At 38.7% G+C, this 21,832-nt stretch overlaps 1 non-coding gene across 1 annotated transcript; it reads left to right on the plus strand.

Moving 5' to 3' along the window:
• The first annotated feature begins 13,066 nt into the window (after window positions 1-13,066).
• LOC130462362 (small nucleolar RNA R71) lies at window positions 13,067-13,173 on the plus strand. The gene has a single exon (XR_008922456.1). It is a non-coding gene; the product is annotated as a small nucleolar RNA R71 (small nucleolar RNA).
• The last annotated feature ends 8,659 nt before the right edge of the window (window positions 13,174-21,832 follow it).

Here is a 21,832-nt window from a genome sequence, read left to right on the forward strand (position 1 = left end):
ACTGCGAGAATCCTATTCCTAATATGATTCAGAAATAAGAGTTACGTATTAATCGAAATCCTAACGAGCCTAGAGTTCGTAACGGGCCCAGACGCATTCCGTCACAAAATTGATACGCGCTAAGAGACTCGAATTAATCTCAACTCTACGGATTTCAGGAATCCGAATCTGACAAAGAATTCGGCCCAGACATCACTTTCAACGCCCAGAGCTGGGCGCCGAAATCTTTGACGCCCAGCCCTGGGCGCTGAAATTACATGGATCTCTATTTTCAACGCCCAGCCCTTGGCGCCGAAATCTTTGACGCCCAGAGCTGGGCGCCGAAATTACCTGGGACGTGTTTTTTCCTAATTCTTTATGGATTAAAACTCTGCAATTCTATCTTTCCACGAACTCTTCCCTATAAATAGGCCCCTAGTTTCGACGTGAAACAACACACAACAACACATAATATATTTTGAGTATTGAATCTAAACCCCTTAGCCTAAGCCTCTCGCTGCGAAACTGTTCACGCGTTCTGTCGCAATCGATCCATAAATCGAACAGAACGTATCCTGTCCCATAATTGAGATTCGTTAAATAAAAAGGAGAAATAGCAAAGTCAAAGTGGTTAGTTTTCTGAGAACCGTGACGCACCTCTCAAGGGTGCGTCGTAATGTGTCCCTTTCCGATGATTTAACTGCTTTCCTCGCCCTTTTTATGAACTATTAAACTAACTAAAATCTTATTGTTCGATCACGCTTAATAAGTATGATATTTTTGGGAAATTGGATTATCATGCTAGGTCCCTTAAAACAATCTAAATCAGATAATCGCGTTCGATCTAGTACTATATGTTGCATATTGATAAAATCAACTCAGATTAGTTTGATAGTTAACGCATGTCCCTTCAATTATTTATGTTGAGCTAGTAAGGATATCCTGCCTCTGGAGTTATCGAAGAGCGAGTACTCCTCTCGGTAGTTACAGTCCCCCGAACCCTCAATCTCTACCCTGCGGGTGTACGTTGAGCGATCCCCACCACCAGGGATCACAAGGGAACCTACGGCCGTCGTGGTCAAACATAATTGCACTCCCTTTATGTCACGATAATCGGGTTTTGTCAGTTTTTCTCATTGTCGTTAAAAACTGAATGTCGACTCCTATATTACTAGTCAATTGGGTGTAAACTCACAGGAAATCCAATTACACTTGATTGAATAAAAAGAATCGTCACACCCACGAGGGGCAAGGTCACGCATTAGCCTCGCGCTTTTTCGACCCCCTCACAGTGGCGACTCCACTGGGGATAGTGAAGGAAATACTCGTGCTTGTAGGTAATCAAAATAGCCGAAGGGTGAAACGATCCTACCCCGCGTTTATTTCCCCATCAAGTTGGGACGACCTGAAAATCAGCATATTAACGTGAACGGGCAGAACATCATAACGAATCTCGGCTCCCTCGGGAGTTGGGACTAAGGATACCTTTTTTCGCCAATAGGGGGGTGCATACGCCGCGCATGTTTCCCACTCGGTACTTGTGCAGGTAGTACACCTATCCCGAACCCAATCGCTCGCTCATTAGGTCCCTCTCGCCTGCATGCCCCCTTGGCTTGCACTTGCGGGTTGGCCTCTTGAGCGAAATTCGTCTGTTGAAGACACTACCTCGACCGGGGCATGTGTTGGATCTACGATAGAAGCGGTACCAAGCCAGGCGCAAATAAACTACCCATAGAAGCCTATCATAAACTACGTGGCATATTTAATTTTCAAATCCATGTTTGTAATGTAGTTATGTGTAGCGAAATATGTGATTGTGTGTGACAAACTATCCTAGAAAACCAACGACCTTAAAAATTGCCCAAATATTCATGAACCAATTGGCCAAAGAGTTATACCAAAATACTTGTTCCGCAAGCCCGAATGATCGCCACAAAAATAAGCGACGCTCGGGATGGCCTGTAACGAATCCCACAAACGCTGCACAACGCGTAAAGGACGTTATAAGGCAAACACGCAAAATTAAAGTCGCGAAAACAAAAGTATACGCAAACAGAAATTTCTGCCTTTGGCTGGGCGCGGAAATTTCTCACGCCCACTGCTGGGCGCTGAAGTTGCTGCCTGGCCTTTTGGTCAGGCACAGCAGCCTCGGTGCCAGCGCAAAAAAAAAACACGTAGCAAAAAAAAACTTTTCGTAAAAATTGCTGCAAGGGCGTATGAAAAGGCACTCGATTCTAAAAGCGACAAAAAAAATAAATAAATAAATAACTCTTTGTGTCGTTGTTAGGCCTCCTACGACGACAATGCTCGGCACCAAAACCGAGCATGCTAATTAAACGACCTTGAATGTCACATGGGCAAAGTATTCAAAAAATAATGTTCGAATGAAGTCTTCAAGAAAAATAAATGTTCAAGTAAAAAATAAATAAATCCGAGTCTAGACTAGGCTATGCCGAAGTACAATCTAAATCCTAAGTCTTAGTTGTCTTATCCATAGAATCGGTCCTAATGCTTGGTGTCGTTCTGCAAGTTAAAAGGTTAAACCATATTGAGTCTCCCTTCCTAACATTTAAATCAATAAGCACCCATATGTAATTGTCATCCCTTGCTAGGAATCCACGGCCTCAATACTCTCTCTCACCAATAAAAAGAATATATTATAGTATTTGCAAAATGGAAACGGTCACATTCTGAAAATCATCCCCCATAGTCGCACAACCCCCAAAGTGAACCTAAGGTATCAATACCATTGGCACAAAATTAATAGCCTCAAGGCTTATAATCACATTGGGTCACGACTATCATAGTCCTCTCGAGTCACTCACTCCTTGAAGTATTCTTAAGTACGGACTAAAAGATTTTCCATGAATGCAACCTGACAAACCATGAAAATACCCAAATCGGCATACCATAAGGCTACCATTGGGGTAAAGCAATACACATCAAGAGAGAAGCTGCACTAATGATTCTAGTCTTGCAAAAATAAAAATTCGATCTCCCCAACTAACTACCTTGCCAACATTAAGCAAAATGGCGCATAACAAATGAACACCCAAGGGTTAAAATCTAAAGTGTCAACCAACGAAAGTTATGGTCCAATTAGCCTAAGTCTGAGAGTTGCTTGGTCAAGTATTATAGGCTTACGCCACGTCATTATTTTGAGTCTAGGCCACCTCCTTGTATTCATACACGGGTTATAATCAGAAAGATTAATGAAAGTTTGAGTCTAAATCACAACTTCCAATTAAATCCCAGACACTGGAATCTGAAAAGAAGCAAAAAATTATTTTCGATGTAATTCTTTCGTTAAATTTCAATAAGGTAAAAACAGCATTTTGAATCAACGCTATTTGCACATTTTAAGAAAACGACTAAATACGCTTGCAAAGTAAGATAATTTAAAGGTCCACCCTAGGCCTACTAAAATTAAAGGTCCACTATAGGCCTACCAAACGAGGCTCACTCAGTCTCGCCTCGTGACTCAAAGACCAAAACCATCTACCTTTTTAGCCCAAATTAAAAATTGAAGAATTTATGTTGGGGAGGAATCCCAAGAAAAAAAGAAAGAAAAAATAGGAAGAGAAAAGGGAGAGCGAAAAGAGCAAGCCAGGGAATACTTATCCCGTAGTGCAACATTTACCTAAGTAAACGAAGGAAAAGAATTGAGTTAACCAATCCAAATCATAAAATTCCACGATGTCTACCCTTTCCAATCCTTATGCTCTTAGACGCCTTCGCTTCGGGGTCCCTGTTCAGCTCATTTTAACCTATCCATGTTCTCATTGCCATGACCCAAGAAACCATTACCACAACTCTTGTTTTTGAAACTTGTTATCAACCGCAAACCACGCACGTCCATTGACACGTGCGTCATACCCCTTATTTCCAAAACCTGCTCTCACACCACCGTTGGCATAATGACCATATAACTCGTTTAGATACATCCCGTTGATATACCCTTGAGCCGTCCCCATGCTATTCATTAGCCTTGGTTGATGTAATCCTCATGCTCGATTAATACCTATACAACTTATCCTATCTCATCCAACCCGTCTTTCAAGCCGTCTTGAGTCACGAATATAAAAAAAAAAAAAAAAACAAATGAAAAGTACAAAAAATGTAAATAATACAAAAGCAAACTTTGCAAAAGCGCCTCTAAAGTTGGTCTAAAAGAAAATGAAGCACTTAGCGCACCAAAAAAGATCCTCCCATAAGTCATTTTCAGCACCCATAGCTGGGCGCCGAAATCTTTAGCGCCCCAGCCTCGGCGCTGAGTCTCTCTGCTTGCTAAAATTTATCCAGAAGTGCTCGTCATTTTATCCGCACATACACAGAAAAATAACGAACACTAGGGGGGTACAACACGTATTCAGGTATACGTACCAAAAAACACATGAAAAGAAAATACATGTACTTAAAAAAATATAAAACAAATTTTTGTCTTACGGCAAAGCAACAGATTAAAATAATAATAAACTTCACTTATTCTACCGTTTCAAATAATATGTTTCCACCTCAGAACGTACTTGTTTAAAATCGGCATTCTAAGAAACCATTTTCTAGGCTAAGAACTACGCAACACCTGATTCCAAATTAAATCTATTTAAGGCGGATACGTAGGCAATCCGTGATTCGGTCCAACCAATTCGCAAAATATTAAAGCCTATAGAAAAACAAGAATAAAAAATAGAAGTCCCTTATTGAAATTTAATTACTTGCAATCCAAGTCGAAAGAAAAATTTAAGTCAAAGGAAGAATCCAAGTCATCAAGATGCCAAAATTAATGAGCACACGTCGAAAAATAATAAGGGCACATACCCTTGCCAGAAGGAGCACTCACACTCCTAGGCACTTAGCCAAGACTCAAAAGATCGCTTTGCCTCAATTAAATGGGGGCTAGCGCAAACGTCCATGACCTCTAAAGTACTCGACTTGACCCTCCCTAAAGAGAACTAACTCACTTAAAAAACTTTCTTTCACCACTAGACACAGTCATGATCGTCAACAAGTAGTAAGGGCAGTACGCTTGCAATAAAGAGGATTGTTCTACGGCATCGCCCCATCGTTCCTTCGAACTCAGGGCACCCGTTCATGGTAATTCAAATGCTTGCGAATCCCCTTTTGAAAAAAAAATCAGACATTGTCAATAGGACTTGGCACTTAACCAAGGCTCACCCTACTCAGACATATGACACGGGCATCGAAAATCGAAATCTAAAAGCATCATTAATGGGAAGACATAATAGCAACTGGGGGCTAAAAATTGAAATGAAAGAGATAGGGAAGGAACTAAGTACGCCTCGACCTTTTATACATACATACACCAAGTAAATCTAAGTCAATTTGAAAACGGTTTATATTCCCGCAATTTTGGAAAAGATGGCCCTAAAAGCCTAAAGTACATGCCAAACGGGCACAAGTATATCTTGACGCCTGCACCCTGGCTTCCAGCAAATCCTTAGACAGCATTCCAAAAATCGTAACAATATTTTGATTCACTCATGTAATCCTGTACGAACCCTTCTATAAGTCAACCTACTTAGGACACCTCGGATTGTACACAGTAGGACTCGGATTTTAAATAATTTTCAAATGATTTTAAAAAAAGACTTCTTCGAACATAATAAAGTGTCGTTGGTTTAAGCTTAGTATGCGTCTATCTCAACATTGCAAGTGAGTCAAAAGATTTCTAAACATGATTATGGGTAAAAGAAAGGCACCTAACTTTTGGTCAAGGCACACTTCGACATGTGACTACCTTGACCATGGCAATGTCGCACAATACGACATTTACAAGAGAAGTAGCAAAATCACTACTCGGACGTACCTCGCACTGAACGAGTCTGGTTCAAACTATTCATGATTCGTGTCACCATGAATGCATAAAAACGTATGCAAAGCATTATAGCACCAAGCCAATCCCGTAGCTACAATTGGGGGCTTGAGAAAAACACTCTAAAAATGCTCGAAATGACGATTTTATCGAAAATTCTCGACGCTAATGCTATACATACATCATAGGGGCACAATCCTAAGCTTTAAATTGTGAAAAACAAACCTTAGAATGGCTACAACCCCTCCCAAATTCTAAGCACTACTTAGAATATATAAAGTCACCCCACTAACAAGGGTAACTGAAAATCGCGAGTCACCAAAACTCCGATCAAACTACTGCACATAACGCTCGCCCTATAAAGCGCCCGTTACACAGTCTACATCGTTCCAAAGCAAAAGCGAAAGAAAAACATCAAGGATAAGAACTGTCAAAATATACCCAGAAATCGGTTTCAACGCCCAGAGCTGGGCGCCGATATCTTTAACGCCCCAGCCTGGGCGCTGAATCTTTCTGCTAGCCAAGTTTTGCCCAGATACAAAAATAAGAAAGAAACACCTGTGAATTATCGCATCGAACGAAGTAATAAGCCGTGCAAACCCACGCAGAAGGTGCTACACTTGTTCGAGCACCTGAACAATTCAGCACGATGAAGTACTCCAAATAATGATATCTCAACACTTGGAGGAATGTTCTAAGACACGCCGTTAGGCCACACAAGCCTGCGTTGCACCATAATCCCACAGTACAAGTCTAAAAAAGGGTAAGGCACATTGCACTAATGCAAGCACGACCAAGAGTAAGAGGCAAAGACTACTTATTGCCCAAATGCAAGCCACACGACTTCTACATTAAGGATTAAAGGTAGCAAAACATTACCTACCACGGAAGGGATAGCTCGTACCTACACGAGCGAAACCCCAAGGCATCTTTCTCGAAAGAACCTACAAAATCGTAGGCCAAAAGGAAGCATCCCAACATGCATACTTGGGGGCTCCAAGCTACGAAACAACCATGGCAAAATAAAAAATCTCGAAGAAAATGTTTGAACAATCAAAAGGGCACGATGTTTGAGACCACTTCATGAATGGACCTGACCCCTATCAAGCTTCTAAGCAAACTATTCAAAATCAGTCATTGCTCAAAAAAAAATGATTCAAGCAAACTGATTAATGGACCGCACACAGCGGCCATTCTATGAACGCTCGTTCGCACATACATATCATCATTCACGAACACGTTCAAAAAATATAAGAGCGATCAAATTCTTACACCTCAAGGTATGTTCCTCGGGCCATATAGACTCGCCCGACTATTGCAATAACTGTACACCTTAAGAGCAATAAATCCTTAAAATAATCGCCCCAAAGCGACAAGCACCGTAGTCCACCAATCGGCTACGGCTTCTCAAGAAAATCATCACGTTCTAAAAACAAAGAAAAAAACAAAAGAAAAGAGAATACATAGAACTTCCAAGTGAAATAAACGAATGAACAAGAGGCCAACTGTGTCATCAAAAGACCAGCCCGAACAACACTTTCAACGCCCCACCTGGGCGTGAATTATTTCAACGCCCAGGCCTGGGCACCAAAAATGTACCAATGCTCAAAAAAGGCCCTAACTTCTAGTGGGCCCTGCCATACTCATTCGACTTGAAAGTTGCTGAAAGTCGCACCTCACGACTTTGTTAAGAGTACCACACCACTACAAAGGTCGCTCGCACATACGAGCATGACCCCAAACATGATTACAAGATGCGAAAAACAACCGACGAGCCCCAGTGCTTGGGGGCTCACGAAAAAAATAGACTCCAACGAGGAGCGCGCGAACAAAATCACATTCCCGGACTGCGCCATGCACCATGTCGTGTTTGGATATCTCAAAAAATATATTGTTAAACAAAAATATACACAGTGTGGACCCACTTATAGGACACATCTAAAAATATTACGACCCACCAACAGGTTGTAATCACAAAAGCCCTTCTACATAGACAAAATAAGAAATTCAAAATGGGCTCGCCCACCCTCAGCGGGCGGGGTCTGCGTCTCTAAGCCGCGCAGGTCCTCAGTTTTCGAAAAATAAAGTCTTCAAATTTAAAATAGGCTAGCCATCTTCAGCCGGCGGGGTCTACGGCGCAAACCACGTAGGTCCTTATTTTCAAAAAAAAAAACAAAATAAAATTTCAAAATAGATTCGTCCACTTCTATCAGACGGGGCGTCCACCCTCAGCGGACAGGTTCGCCATCTTCAGCCGGCGGGGTCTATGTCACAAACCGCGTAGGTCCTTATTTTCAAAAGCATCAAAACAGATTCGTCCACTTCTATCGGACGGGGGGTCCACCCTCAGCGGACAGGCTCGCCCACCTTCAGCGGGCGGGGTCTGCGTCACTAACAGCGCAGGTCCTTAGTCGTTGCAGCGATAACTTTATCGGTTTTCCCTTTTTCCGAAAATTAAAGGATCGGTTTTCCCTTTTTCCGAAAATTAAAGGATCGGTTTTCCCTTTTTCCGAAAATTAAAGGATCGGTTTTCCCTTTTTCCGAAAATTAAAGGATCGGTTTTCCCTTTTTCCGAAAGTTAAAGGATCGGTTTTCCCTTTTTCGAAAATTAAAGGATTGGTTTTCCCTTTTTCCAAAAATTAAAGGATTGGTTTTCCCTTTTTCCAAAAATTAAAGGATTGGTTTTCCGTTTTTCCAAAAAAAGAACGATGTGCTAGATTTTCCTTCGTTTTACGTCCTATAAAAAAAAGGGGGTTTTCTCGTTTAGCTAGCCCCGAAAATGAGAATCTTTAATAACGTTTTACCTCGTGATTGGGCTTGGCCAGGCCCAATTACACTTTATAGCTTTGATTTCGAAAAACTCTGTAGCTACTCCCAATGACAAAGTGAGGGAGTTTCTACGCGTCTTTAGATCCTTCCAATGACAAAGTGAGGAAGTTTCTATACTATCAGTTGACAAATCCCAATGACACGTGAGGGATATGTCGACACTTCAAGTGATGACCCTTAAGTCAAATGTTATCACTCGGGGGCTCGTGAGACCCTCGCAAAATAGGTCACATACACCATGGCTTGTGTGACGCACTCCGTCTAATACTTTGACCATCGTCTTACTCCAAGAATCAGTCAAAGTGGGGGCTAACTGTAGACACCTACTTTTGTCCCCGTTTCCGCAAGGGAAAGGTTCGATGATGAAAGCATAAAAACTCCACTTGACAACGCATCTCCTATAAAATACATGAATCTCGATTCCCCATTTTATTTCACCCGAAACCAGCTATTTATGGAAACCTGCTAAAAATAGTAACTGTCGTAAAAAGTAGCTTCTAAGAGTGGCAAATCATAAAAGATAGAAACCTGTCAGAATTAGGTGTTGCATTCCAACATAAATCCTAAATGAGATAGAAAACTGCGAGAATCCTATTCCTAATATGATTCGGAAATAAGAGTTACGTATTAATCGAAATTCTAACGAGCCTAGAGTTCGTAACGGGCCCAGACGCATTCCGTCACAAAATTGATACGCGCTAAGAGACTCGAATTAATCTCAAACTCTACCGATTTCAGGAATCCGAGTCTGACAAAGAATTCGGCCCAGACATCACTTTCAACGCCCAGAGCTGGGCGCCGAAATCTTTGACGCCCAGCCCTGGGCGCTGAAATTACATGGATCTCTATTTTCAACGCCCAGCCCTGGGCGCCGAAATCTTTGACGCCCAGAGCTGGGCGCCGAAATTACCTGGGACGTATTTTTTCCTAATTCTTTATGGATTAGAACTCTGCAATTCTATCTTTCCACGAACTCTTCCCTATAAATAGGCCCCTAGTTTCGACGTGAAACAACACACAACAACACATAATATATTTTGAGTATTGACTCTAAACCCCTTAGCCTAAGCCTCTCGCTGCGAAACTGTTCACGCGTTCTGTCGCAATCGATCCATAAATCGAACAGAACGTATCCTGTCCCATAATTGAGATTCGTTAAATAAAAAGGAGAAATAGCAAAGTCAAAGTGGTTAGTTTTCTGAGAACCGTGACGCACCTCTCAAGGGTGCGTCGTAATGTGTCCCTTTCCGATGATTTAACTGCTTTCCTCGCCCTTTTTATGAACTGTTAAACTAACTAAAATCTGATTGTTCGATCACGCTTAATAAGTATGATATTTTTGGGAAATTGGATTATCATGCTAGGTCCCTTAAAACAATCTAAATCAGATAATCGCGTTCGATCTAGTACTATATGTTGCATATTGATAAAATCAACTCATATTAGTTTAATAGTTAACGCATGTCCCTTCAATTATTTATGCTGAGCTAGTAAGGATATCCTGCCTCTGGAGTTATCGAAGAGCGAGTACTCCTCTCGGTAGTTACAGTCCCCCGAACCCTCAATCTCTACCCTACGGGTGTACGTTGAGCGATCCCCACCACCAGGGATCACAAGGGAACCTACGGCCGTCGTGGTCAAACATAATTGCACTCCCTTTATGTCACGATAACCGGGTTTTGTCAGTTTTTCTCATTGTCGTTAAAAACTGAATGGCGACTCCTATATTACTAGTCAATTGGGTGTAAACTCACAGGAAATCTAATTACACTTGATTGAATAAAAAGAATCGTCACACCCACGAGGGGCAAGGTCACGCATTAGCCTCGCGCTTTTTCGACCCCCTCACAATAGGGACAGGTGAAGGTGGTCTTTTCCTGGTCGTCTGGATGTATGGGAATTTGAAAGAAACCAGAATAACCATCCAGATAACAGAAAAACTTGTGACAGGCTAGCCTTTCTAACATTTGATCAATGAAGGGAAGGGGAAAATGGTCCTTTTTAGTAGCAACATTAAGACGCCTATAATCGATGCACATGCGCCAACCTATGACTACCCTAGTCGGTATCAACTCATTTTTTTCATTTCTCACCACAGTTGTCCCCCCTTTCTTAGGCACTACCTGAACAGGACTCACCCACTTAGAATCAGACACAGCATACACAATACCCGCATCAAGCAATTTCATAACTTCAGCTTTTACAACATCTTGCATGACAGGGTTCAAACGACGCTGGGGTTGGATGCATGGTTTATGATTTTCATCTAGATGTATCCTATGCATACAAAAGTCAGGGCTAATACCCTTTAAATCATCAATACTGTACCCAATGGCCTTTTTGTGCCTTTTCAACACAATAAGAAGTTGGGATAACTGGTCTGCATCAAGTGCAGTACTGACGGTCACAGGGCAAAGTTGTTCATCATCTAAAAACGCATATTTAAGGTTAGCAGGAAGAGGCTTAAGTTCGGGTTTCTTTACCTCTTTAACAGAACAAACCGGCCGAACTAACCTCTTCAATTTGGTGCTCACCGGCTCAGATTCTCCACCATTTAGAGCCAACTCCAGAGCATCCACTTCAGCACTCCAAGAACTGCTATCACCTGCAGAAGACTCACAACAAAGCACTGCCTCCAAAGGGTCTCTTTCGAGAACTTGGGAGACGTTATCACGAGTAATAAAATCAACCACATCTATGCGATAGCATTGTTCCTCCTCTAGCATGGGACTTTTTAAGGCACTATTCAGATTAAAAGTCACCTTATCATCCCCAACAGACAATGTCAATTTCCCACTTTTAACATCAATTACCGCCCCCGCCGTGTGAAGGAAGGGTCTACCTAAGATTATGGGAATTTGAGAATCCTCCTGCATGTCTAAAACTACAAAGTCTACAGGTATATAGAATTTACCTACTCTAACAGGGACGTCCTCTAAAACACCTAAGGGGTATTTGACAGAACGGTTGGCCATTTGTAGAGTGATATTGGTAACCTTAAGCTCACCCATATTCAGTTTAGTACAGACAGACAAAGGCATGACAGACACACTAGCACCTAGATCACATAAAGATTTATCAATAAATACGGTGCCAATGTTATATGGGATGGAAAAACTCCCGGGGTCTTTAAGTTTAGGTGGAGACTTGTTTTGCAAATAAGCACTACATTCCTCAGTGAAAGCTACAGTCTCTACCTCACAAAAAGCACGTTTCCTGGTCAAAATATCTTTCATGAATTTAGCATAGGCAGGAACCTGTAAAATTAATTCAGTAAAAGGAACCGTTACCTGCAAATTTTTTACCACTTCCAAGAATCTGCCAAACTGCTTGTCTAGCTTATTCTTGAGTTGTCGGTTTGGGAAGGGGCGTGCAATAGGTGGTACTTGAATATCCGCCCCCTTCTTAACCTCAGTTGTAGCCTCATTCTCATTGACTACCTTTTCAGCTTCCTTTTCATCCATAACTATCTTCGGGATTTCCTCACTGACCAGATCTCTAGCAGACACCCCGGAATCAACCTCAACCGGCATAGAAGGACCATCATAACCTCTACCACTCCTCAATGTAATTGCATTAGCAGTCTCCCTATTTTCGGGTTGTGAAGGAAATTGGCCTGGTGGCCTCCCTGCAATAGTAGTAGCCATCTGTGCCAACTGTGTATCAATGATCTTGTTGTGAGCAGTAAGAGCATCGATTTTTGCATCCTTTTCACTTAGAGATTTTTGCATTTGTAGCATCATGTTTCTCATCTCTACTAGCATAGGGTCAGGCTGTGTGGTTTGAGGTGGTGGTGGTGGAGGTGATGTGTGTTGTCTAGGGAACCCAGGTGGTCCACTAGACTGTTGGTTGTAGTTGTTCCGTGGTTGGTAGGGTTGTTGATGTGGGGGTTGGTATGGTTGTTGTGGTGGATGTTGGACTTGGTGAGGGTTTTGGATATTGTTGCTCCTGTAGGATAGTAGAGGGTTGTTTTTGTAGCCCTCATTGTAAGAGTTGGAGAATGGGTTATTTTGTTTGTAGGATTGAAATGCGTGACATTGTTCAACAGAGCTCCTACATTCCGGTGCATAATGACCAGACATTCCACAACTTTCACAAACAGTAGCAGGTTGGGCACTCATAGCAGCTACACTAGCAGGTTGGGCGGATTGAGTATTGGCTGCTTGCATATTATCAAACTTATAGTGTAAAGCAGTCAATTGGGCAGTTAATTGTTCAATAGAATTTAAATCATGCTTACCACCCCTATTAGATAGACCTCTAGGATTCCCATACTGAGCATTGTGAATGGCTATCTCCTCAATCACCTCCATAGCTCTAGGCACCTCGAGTTGCATAAACCTTCCACTGGCAGCTGAATCCAACAAACATCTAGACTCATTGCCCAGACCATTATAAAACTGCTGAATCAAGAACCAATCTTCCAAACCATGGTGCGGGCACTCTCTTTGCAAATCCTTGAATCTCTCCCAGACCTCGAACAAACTCTCATCTGCTTGTTGTGAGATACCTAATATCTGACCCCTCAGACGAGCCGTTTTCTCAGGTGGAAAATATTTAACATAAAAAGCAAGAGCCAAGGATTCCCAATTAGTGATTTTCAAAGCCGCCCGATTCAACCCATTAATCCACAGTTTAGCTTTCCCACTCAAAGAGAACGGGAAAAGTATCTCCATAGTCTGCTCCGGAGTCAATCCCTTTTGCTTGATGGTGGAACAATATTGGATAAAGGACTGAATGTGAAGATTCGGATCTTCACCTGGTTCCCCACCGTACTGGCGTCTCTCGATCATGTTAATCAATGCAGGCTCAATCTTGAAGGTCTCGGCTGCAATAGAAGGCATGATCGCCTTTGGTAGCACGAACAGACTTGGCTTAGAATAGTCTGTGAGCCGTGGGGTAGGTGGCGGTATCAGATTTTCTTCACCCATCTCTATCTCTGAAACTGAATCTGTATCTGAAGGAAAAAGATCGCCAATATTATGATCAGAATCAGAGTAATTCCCACACTGTGCAATGAAAGTTCTTCGTCTACGAAAGGTTCTTTCGGGCTCAGGATCGAATGGAGTAAGATTACTAGTACCTACGGTCCTGGGCATAGACAAAGACTACAAAACAATGTGAGATCCGGTCTCAAGGAACTCAAATTCCTTGAGTAGTAACAAACAATAATCTAGGATAAGCAATCAACAACAGAAAATAAAACCGTTTCCCCGGCAACGACGCCAAATTTTGACACAAGCCAAAGTCGTATCACCTAATCAAAAATAACGTAAGGTCCACTAGCTAGGTAGCAAGGGAAGTCAGGATCGAATCCACAGGGAAACAGGCGTTCTTTCTACTATCAATTAATTAGTCTAGACTATTGTGAACAAGAGTTGGTTGGTGGTTTGTATACTAAGACTACGAACGATAATTAAACACGAATGAATCAATATATTAAGGAATCTAGGGTATAGGTTTGCCAATAAATAATAATCCAGGACATTGAACAATCACGATAATCAACAAAGTAATTAATTAGACTAGCATGCTCTCTCAAGTCGATACTAATCATAGACTTAGAATTAACGGGCTCTCGCTACGTATTAACTCTAATTCTACCTATTGACACAAGCCTAAACATCAAATTGCATCTCTCGGATCTTAATTTGATATTGCATAACTACCACAATTAAACCTGCGCAAATCTAATTGTATAGTGAAATAAACCAATCAATAGGAATCAATTACAATACCAACAATCATAGTCATTCAATCATCCCTTCATATTATTCATGGATCCCCAACCCTAGAAATTAAACTACTCAAGCATGTTGACAATAAACAAAGCAATTATAATAATTGAAAGCATTATTAAAGCAAGACAATGAATTGAAATAAGAAATAATACCTATTTGAAGAACAAAGGGAAGTGAAAGCTTGAATTTTTATTGAGAATTAAACTAAGTGTTTTTGCATAAACTAGAGAGAAAACTAGGCTAAGGAAAATAATACTAAGGTTCAATACTAGAAAATAAAGTGTCCTCTAAAAATAATTAAAGCTTGTTTATATAGTTTACCAAAATAAAGCCTAAAAAACGGAAAGTAAATGCGCGAAAAACTGCTGGAGGTTGGCGTCGCCCGATCGGGCGAAGATAGTCGGCCCGATCGGGCCAAAATCCGCCCGATCGGGCGGTTTGTGAACTCTCCACATAGGCTCCAGGATGACCGCTCGATCCGGATCGGGCGAGCTGCGCCCGATCGGGCGCGCGTTGATGAATCCAAATTGCCTAAATTCCGCCCGATGGTTGCATTTCGCCCTCAGCTTCCAGGGCGATTTGCAATCTTCAATGTAGCTCGCCCATATCACTGAGTCTAACTCTCGGGGCTCAACCATAAGCATCCAAGGCTCCCGAAAGTCGACGATGAAGGTCCCGAACTTCCTCGGGCTCATATAGTGGCCTAGATCAACATGAAACGGGTCTAAAAAGACCAATTTCTCATAATCAAACCTGAAACTCAAGGCACACTCAATAACACACATTAGTACTAGAAACGGCTCCTAAGAGCACGTTTGACACATAAAAGTACTAAGGGACGGGGGTAAAAATACTATATAAAACATGCATATCACTTACTCCTTTCCTGAAAGTTCGTCATGTTTTCCGAATTGGCATTCCTTTATGTTCTTCCCATTGTGATTTTTTTTCCTTTTATGGCATTTTTTCTAAAACACCTTCATTCTACAATTTAGTTCCCTACCATATCCCATCTTTATTCCATTTACCAACCCAATTATTCTCATTGATTTCTCCACCCACCTTATTTAATTCATTCACACTTCCCAATTCATTCACCCACCTTATTTTATGATTTTTTAATTCAAATATCTCCACTTACTTTCTCTCTTTCCTTTACTAATAAAGTAGAATTTAATTATTTAATTATTTCTCTTACACCCAATCATTAAAAGATTTCAATTTTCTTATTCCCCTTCACGATTTCAAACGGGAAGAACAAAAAGGAAACCATGGAGTAATTATTGAATTTATTTAATTTCTTAAGATCGACCGAAACCAATCACTCCGTCGAAAATAGCTCCAGTCACCAACCCAATAGTTCAACAAACAAGCTTGACAATCCGACCAAACACGAAGAAGATCCGAACTGGAGAAAGGGGCGGAACAAATTATGCAGAAAAGCTGAAGAATAATTCCTAAATATTCTTGAATCGAGTGAGCAAAAAAACGAGCCAAAGGCGCTAGAATCGTTTAAATATAGATCCAACTGGAGAAGTTCAAAGATCAAAGCAATCAATTCGATTTTAGGAGCGTGAAGTCTAAGGAGCAAGAACTTTCGAATTTCGAATTTTTCAAAACTTTCAAATATTTAAATTGAACCGCCCGAATTCAACCACAACAAATCAACCCGCTCCATTTTTACAAAACCACATCGGTCTGGGGGTAAGTTGTTGGGACCCAAAATGGATTCCCCGCTTTGGGCTTATTTGCTCCATGGGCTTGACTCCACCAAAAGCCCATCCCCAAATAAGGAATTCGGATTGTTGATCTCCGCAAATTTTTGGCTATACCCGGGTACAGCCAAAGCTGGCTGTACCCCCATCCAAAACGACGTCGTTTTGTGTTGTTCAAAATGAACATTAATATACTGGTACAAAAATGAACATTTACTATTTCGGAAATGAACATTTATTTATTTATTTGGAATGAACATTTACTATTTTGGAAATGAACATTTATTGATTTATTTGGAAATAAACTACAAAAATGAACATTTACTATTTCGGAAATGAACATTTATTTTTTTATTTGGAATGAACATTTATTTATTTATTTGGAAATAAACAATGTAGGCGCTTGTAAAAACATAAAAGACCAATGAAGTGAACAATTTCATTATGAACATTAACCATATATTTATTGTGAACAAACAAATAAACAAAAAAGAACATAAAATTCAACAAAAAAGAACATAAAATTCCAGAAAAAAGAACAACCAATACAACAATTATGAACAATTTTATGATGAATTTTAAAGCCAACATGAAAGAACAAACAATACAACAAGAAATAACAAATTAATACTGGTACAAAAATGAACATTTACTATTTCGGAAATGAACATTTATTTATTTATTTGGAATGAACATTTACTATTTTGGAAATGAACATTTATTTATTTATTTGGAAATAAACTACAAAAATGAACATTTACTACTTCGGAAATGAACATTTACTATTTCGAAAACGAACATTTATTTATTTGGAATGAACATTTACTATTTTGGAAATGAACATTTATTTATTTGGAAATAAACAATATAGGCGCTTGTAAAAACATAAAAGACAAATGTAGTGAACAATTTCATTATGAACATTAACCATATATTTATTGTGAACAAACAAATAAACAAGAAAAAAGAACAAACAATATAAAAAAGAACATAAAATTCCAGAAAAAGAACAAACAATACAACAATTATGAACAATTTTATGATGAATTTTAAAGCCAACATGAAAGAACAAACAATACAACAAGAAAGAAGAAACAATAAAGCAGATAATTATTATGAACAAACAAATAAACAAGAAAGAACAAATAATTCAACAAAAAATAACAAACAATATAAAAAAGAACATAAAATTCCAGAAAAAAGAACAAACAATACAACCATTATGAACAATTTTATGATGAATTTTAAAGCCAATGAAAGAACAAACAATACAACAATAAGTTTGATGAATGAATTTAAAAAACAACAAGAAATAACAAACGGTACAACAAGAAAGAACAAACAATACAAAAAGAAAGAATAAAAGATTAATGACGAGTTTAATTATGAACATTAACCATATGATTATTATAAACAAACAAATAAACAAGAAAGAACAAACAATATAAAAAAGAACAAAAAATTCCAGAAGAAAGAACAAAAAAATACAACAATTATGAAAATTTGATGATGAATTTAAGAAACAACATGAAAGAACAAACAGCACAACAAGAATGAACAAACAGCACAATAAGAATGAACAAACAGTACAATAAGAATGAACAAACAATACAATAAAAAAGAACAAACAGTCGACAAGAATGGACAAATAATATGAGCGTGTCGTTTTTGAGTACAGCGAGAGCTGGCTGTACCCGGGTACCGCAAATTTTTGGCTATACCCGGGTACAGCCAAAGCTGGCTGTACCCCCATCCAAAACGATGTCGTTTTGTGTTGTTTAAAATGAACATTAATATACTGGTACAAAAATGAACATTTACTATTTCGGAAATGAACATTTATTTATTTATTTGGAATGAACATTGACTATTTTGGAAATGAACATTTATTTATTTATTTGGAAATAAACTACAAAAATGAACATTTACTATTTCGAAAAAGAACATTTGTTTAGTTATTTGGAATGAACATTTACTATTTTGGAAATGAACATTTATTTATTTATTTGAAAATAAACAATATAGGCGCTTGTAAAAACATAAAAGACCAATGAAGTGAACAATTTCATTATGAACATTAACCATATATTTATTGTGAACAAACAAATAAACAAGAAAGAACAAATAATTCAACAAAAAAGAACAAACAATATAAAAAAGAACATAAAATTCCAGAAAAAAGAACAACCAATACAACAATTATGAACAATTTTATGATGAATTTTAAAGCCAACATGAAAAAACAAACAATACAACAAGAAAGAACAAATACTGGTACAAAAATGAACATTTACTATTTCGGAAATGAACATTTATTTATTTATTTGGAATGAACATTTACTATTTTGGAAATGAACATTTATTTATTTATTTGGAAATAAACTACAAAAATGAACATTTACTATTTCGGAAATGAACATTTATTTATTTATTTGGAATGAACATTTACTATTTTGGAAATGAACATTTATTTATTTATTGGGAAATAAACAATATAGGCGCTTGTAAAAACATAAAAGACCAATGAAGTGAACAATTTCATTATGAATTTTAAAGCCAACATGAAAGAACAAACAATACAACAAGAAAGAACAAACAATAAAGCAGATAATTATTATGAACAAAAAAATAAACAAAAAATAACAAAAAATTCAACAAAAAATAACAAACAATATAAAAAAGAACATAAAATTCCAGAAAAAAAACAAACAATACAACAATTATGAACAATTTTATGATGAATTTTAAAGCCAACATGAAAGAACAAACAATACAACAATAAGTTTGATGAATGAATTTAAAAAACAACAAGAAAGAACAAACAGTACAACAAGAAAGAACAAACAATACAAAAAGAAATAATAAAATATTAATGAAGAGTTTAATTATGGTCATTAACCATATGATTATTATAAACAAACAAATAGACAAGAAAGAACAAACAATATTAAAAAAACATAAAGTTCTAGAAGAAAGAACAAAAAATACAACAATTATGAAAATTTGATGATGAATTTAAAAAACAACATGAAAGAACAAACAGTACAACAAAAATGAACAAACAGTACAACAAGAAAGAACAAACAGTACAATAAGAATGAACAAACAGTACAATAAAAAAGAACAAACAGTCGACAAGAATGAACAAACAATATGAGCGCGTCATTTTTGGGGGGTACAGCCAGAGTTGGCTGTACCCGGGTACAGCAGTTAGCAATTGGTTGATCTCCGCCTATGGGAAGCTTGTGGTTGGGCCTAAGTCAACAACCCAATTGCCTATCGCCACATTTAGGAGCAATTAATGCTATTATAAATACCAAATACTCTATGATAGGGTACATGCAATTAACTACACTGACCTATTAAATTGAGAATTGATTATCGACTCCGTATATGAACTGACTTGAATCGAATTGGGTTTTCTTAGAAAACCCCCGGGCAAGTTCATCTCTTTTGATTGCAGGCCTTCATCCATCATTGAAGCATATGAACCGACTTAGGCATCGGATTAGGTTTTCTTAGAAAACCCCCGGGGCAAGTTCATCTCTTTTGATTACAGGCCTTCATCCATCATTGAAGCTAAAGCTCGTGGACTTCCTCAACTCAGACATCAAAAACCTACTCAGGGATTGCTTACACCCAAAACAATTTTCATTTTGGGATATGAATATTTACTTTCACACTACGAATACTCAATATATCCTTACATGTCAACTCTTGTTTCTTACTACTATTTAACATTTTAATCACATGGCAAGTCTATATTGTTGTCTTTCACTTTCTTACCTTTTCCCACTACAAAATATCTTGTTTCAAATAGTATTGAATTAATTTCAATAAAAAAAAGTTACAATCAACATACATAAGGGGAAAAAATAAAACACTACACCATCATTATCTTCATTATCATTACCCCATTGTCTCAAAGAGGCTCCCGCAAGAAGCGGGATAAGGGGGGAGGGGGGTCGGGTGTACGCAACCTTACCCCTGCAGTTGCAGAGAGGTTGTTTCCAATTGATCCAAAAGAGATAACGGGACAACATGACGACCATCTTCTTCTCCATGGAAAGGAAGCAAAAAGGTTTTAAGAGTCATTTTGATTTAGTCCATTACATCCCACAACCAAAAGAATAAGTGAATCTTTGGCTCTATCAAAAAACACTACACCAAAAAAAAAAAAAAAAAAAAAAAAAAAGTAAACTTTATACTAAATCAAGTTCAATTTATAACAAGCTAGTAACCCTTTCCTACAAGACTCTGCTCAACAATTATAGTGAAAACATCTTTCCGAAAAGAATAAACGGTCTTAGGAAAAAGATAAGGAATTATGTTAATTCATATTAAAAACTCAAGGAATCGCCGGACTACATAGTACGGAATAGCTATCAAAAACTGACCCGATTTGAAAATCTAATCTGAACCGACCGTATCTAATCGACCGAAATTGTAAATGTTGTTAAAATTGGAAACTCGTAACCTTATCTATACCCGACCCGATAAAATCGATAACCGTTTTTTACCTGGTACTGTATGACACGACACCCAACAAGAAGATGACCGATAACCGAATAAACGGTCTTAAGAAAAAGATAAGGAATTATGTTAATTCATATTAAAAACTCAAGGAATCGCCGGACTACATAGTACGGAATAGAGCTGTCAAAAACTGACCCGATTTGAAAATCCAACCTGAACCGACCTTATCTGTATCCGTAATCGACAGATATTCTAAATGTTGTTAAAATTGGAAACTCGTAACTCTACCTGTACCCGACCCGATAAAACCGATAACCGGTTTTTACCTGGTACTGTATGACCCAACACCCAACAAGAAGATGACCAATAACTGAATTAACCCGACCCGACAGTGATCCGAACTCGATTCAACACTCGCCCGATGCCAACCCAAAACCGATTGTAACTCGATGAAACCTGTTATTGACCCGATTTGTGACAAGCCGATACACAACTTTACCCGATGTGTTGACAACCCGACCTACCTGGCATTGACCTAACCAAATAGTACAATAAGTCTATACTGTTAATTTTTATTACTTGATCCGGAAAAATGAAAACGTGTTGAACAATTTAACGTTATTATTTATATAAACAAAAGCTAAAATGTAACTTATTTTGTTTCTATAATACTAGTTATTGTGGCAACTTATTGTAACATTTTAAAACCTTTAATTTTAGATAAGCGTAAATATACGAATCGGAGGGAGTAATGTATCGTGATTGCTCCGGGTTCCATAATAATTTATATACCCAACGTAAATCATGGCTAAAAACTTGACTATACCTGATAGTTATTGGACTCGATCTTAACCTGTATCCGAGAGTGAACCCGTTATGTATTTTAACCGACCCAAAACTTATCTGATCAGAACTTGGCCTAAACCCGAGATTAACTGCTACAAACCCGATTAAAACTTGACTATATAAGACCCGACCCAAAATTGAACCCGACCGGAACATGGCTCGACCCGAACCCGACTTGTACACGAGATGGGAAAAAAGCCGACATGACCCGACCATAAACCAACCTGACCGAACCCAACCAAACCCGAACTGAATCCGACCTGAACTCTAGTGACAAAGTGACCTGACACGACCCGACCTGATCATGATCTGAGACCCAGGATGACCCGACCCGAACTCGACCCGATGACCTGTTTTGACAGCTCTAGTATGGAGTAGTCATCATTGTACTCACTCTGTTACTAAATACGTAC

Source organism: Spinacia oleracea, chromosome 5, assembly GCF_020520425.1.
Source record: "Spinacia oleracea cultivar Varoflay chromosome 5, BTI_SOV_V1, whole genome shotgun sequence".
Lineage (NCBI taxonomy): Eukaryota > Viridiplantae > Streptophyta > Magnoliopsida > Caryophyllales > Amaranthaceae > Spinacia > Spinacia oleracea.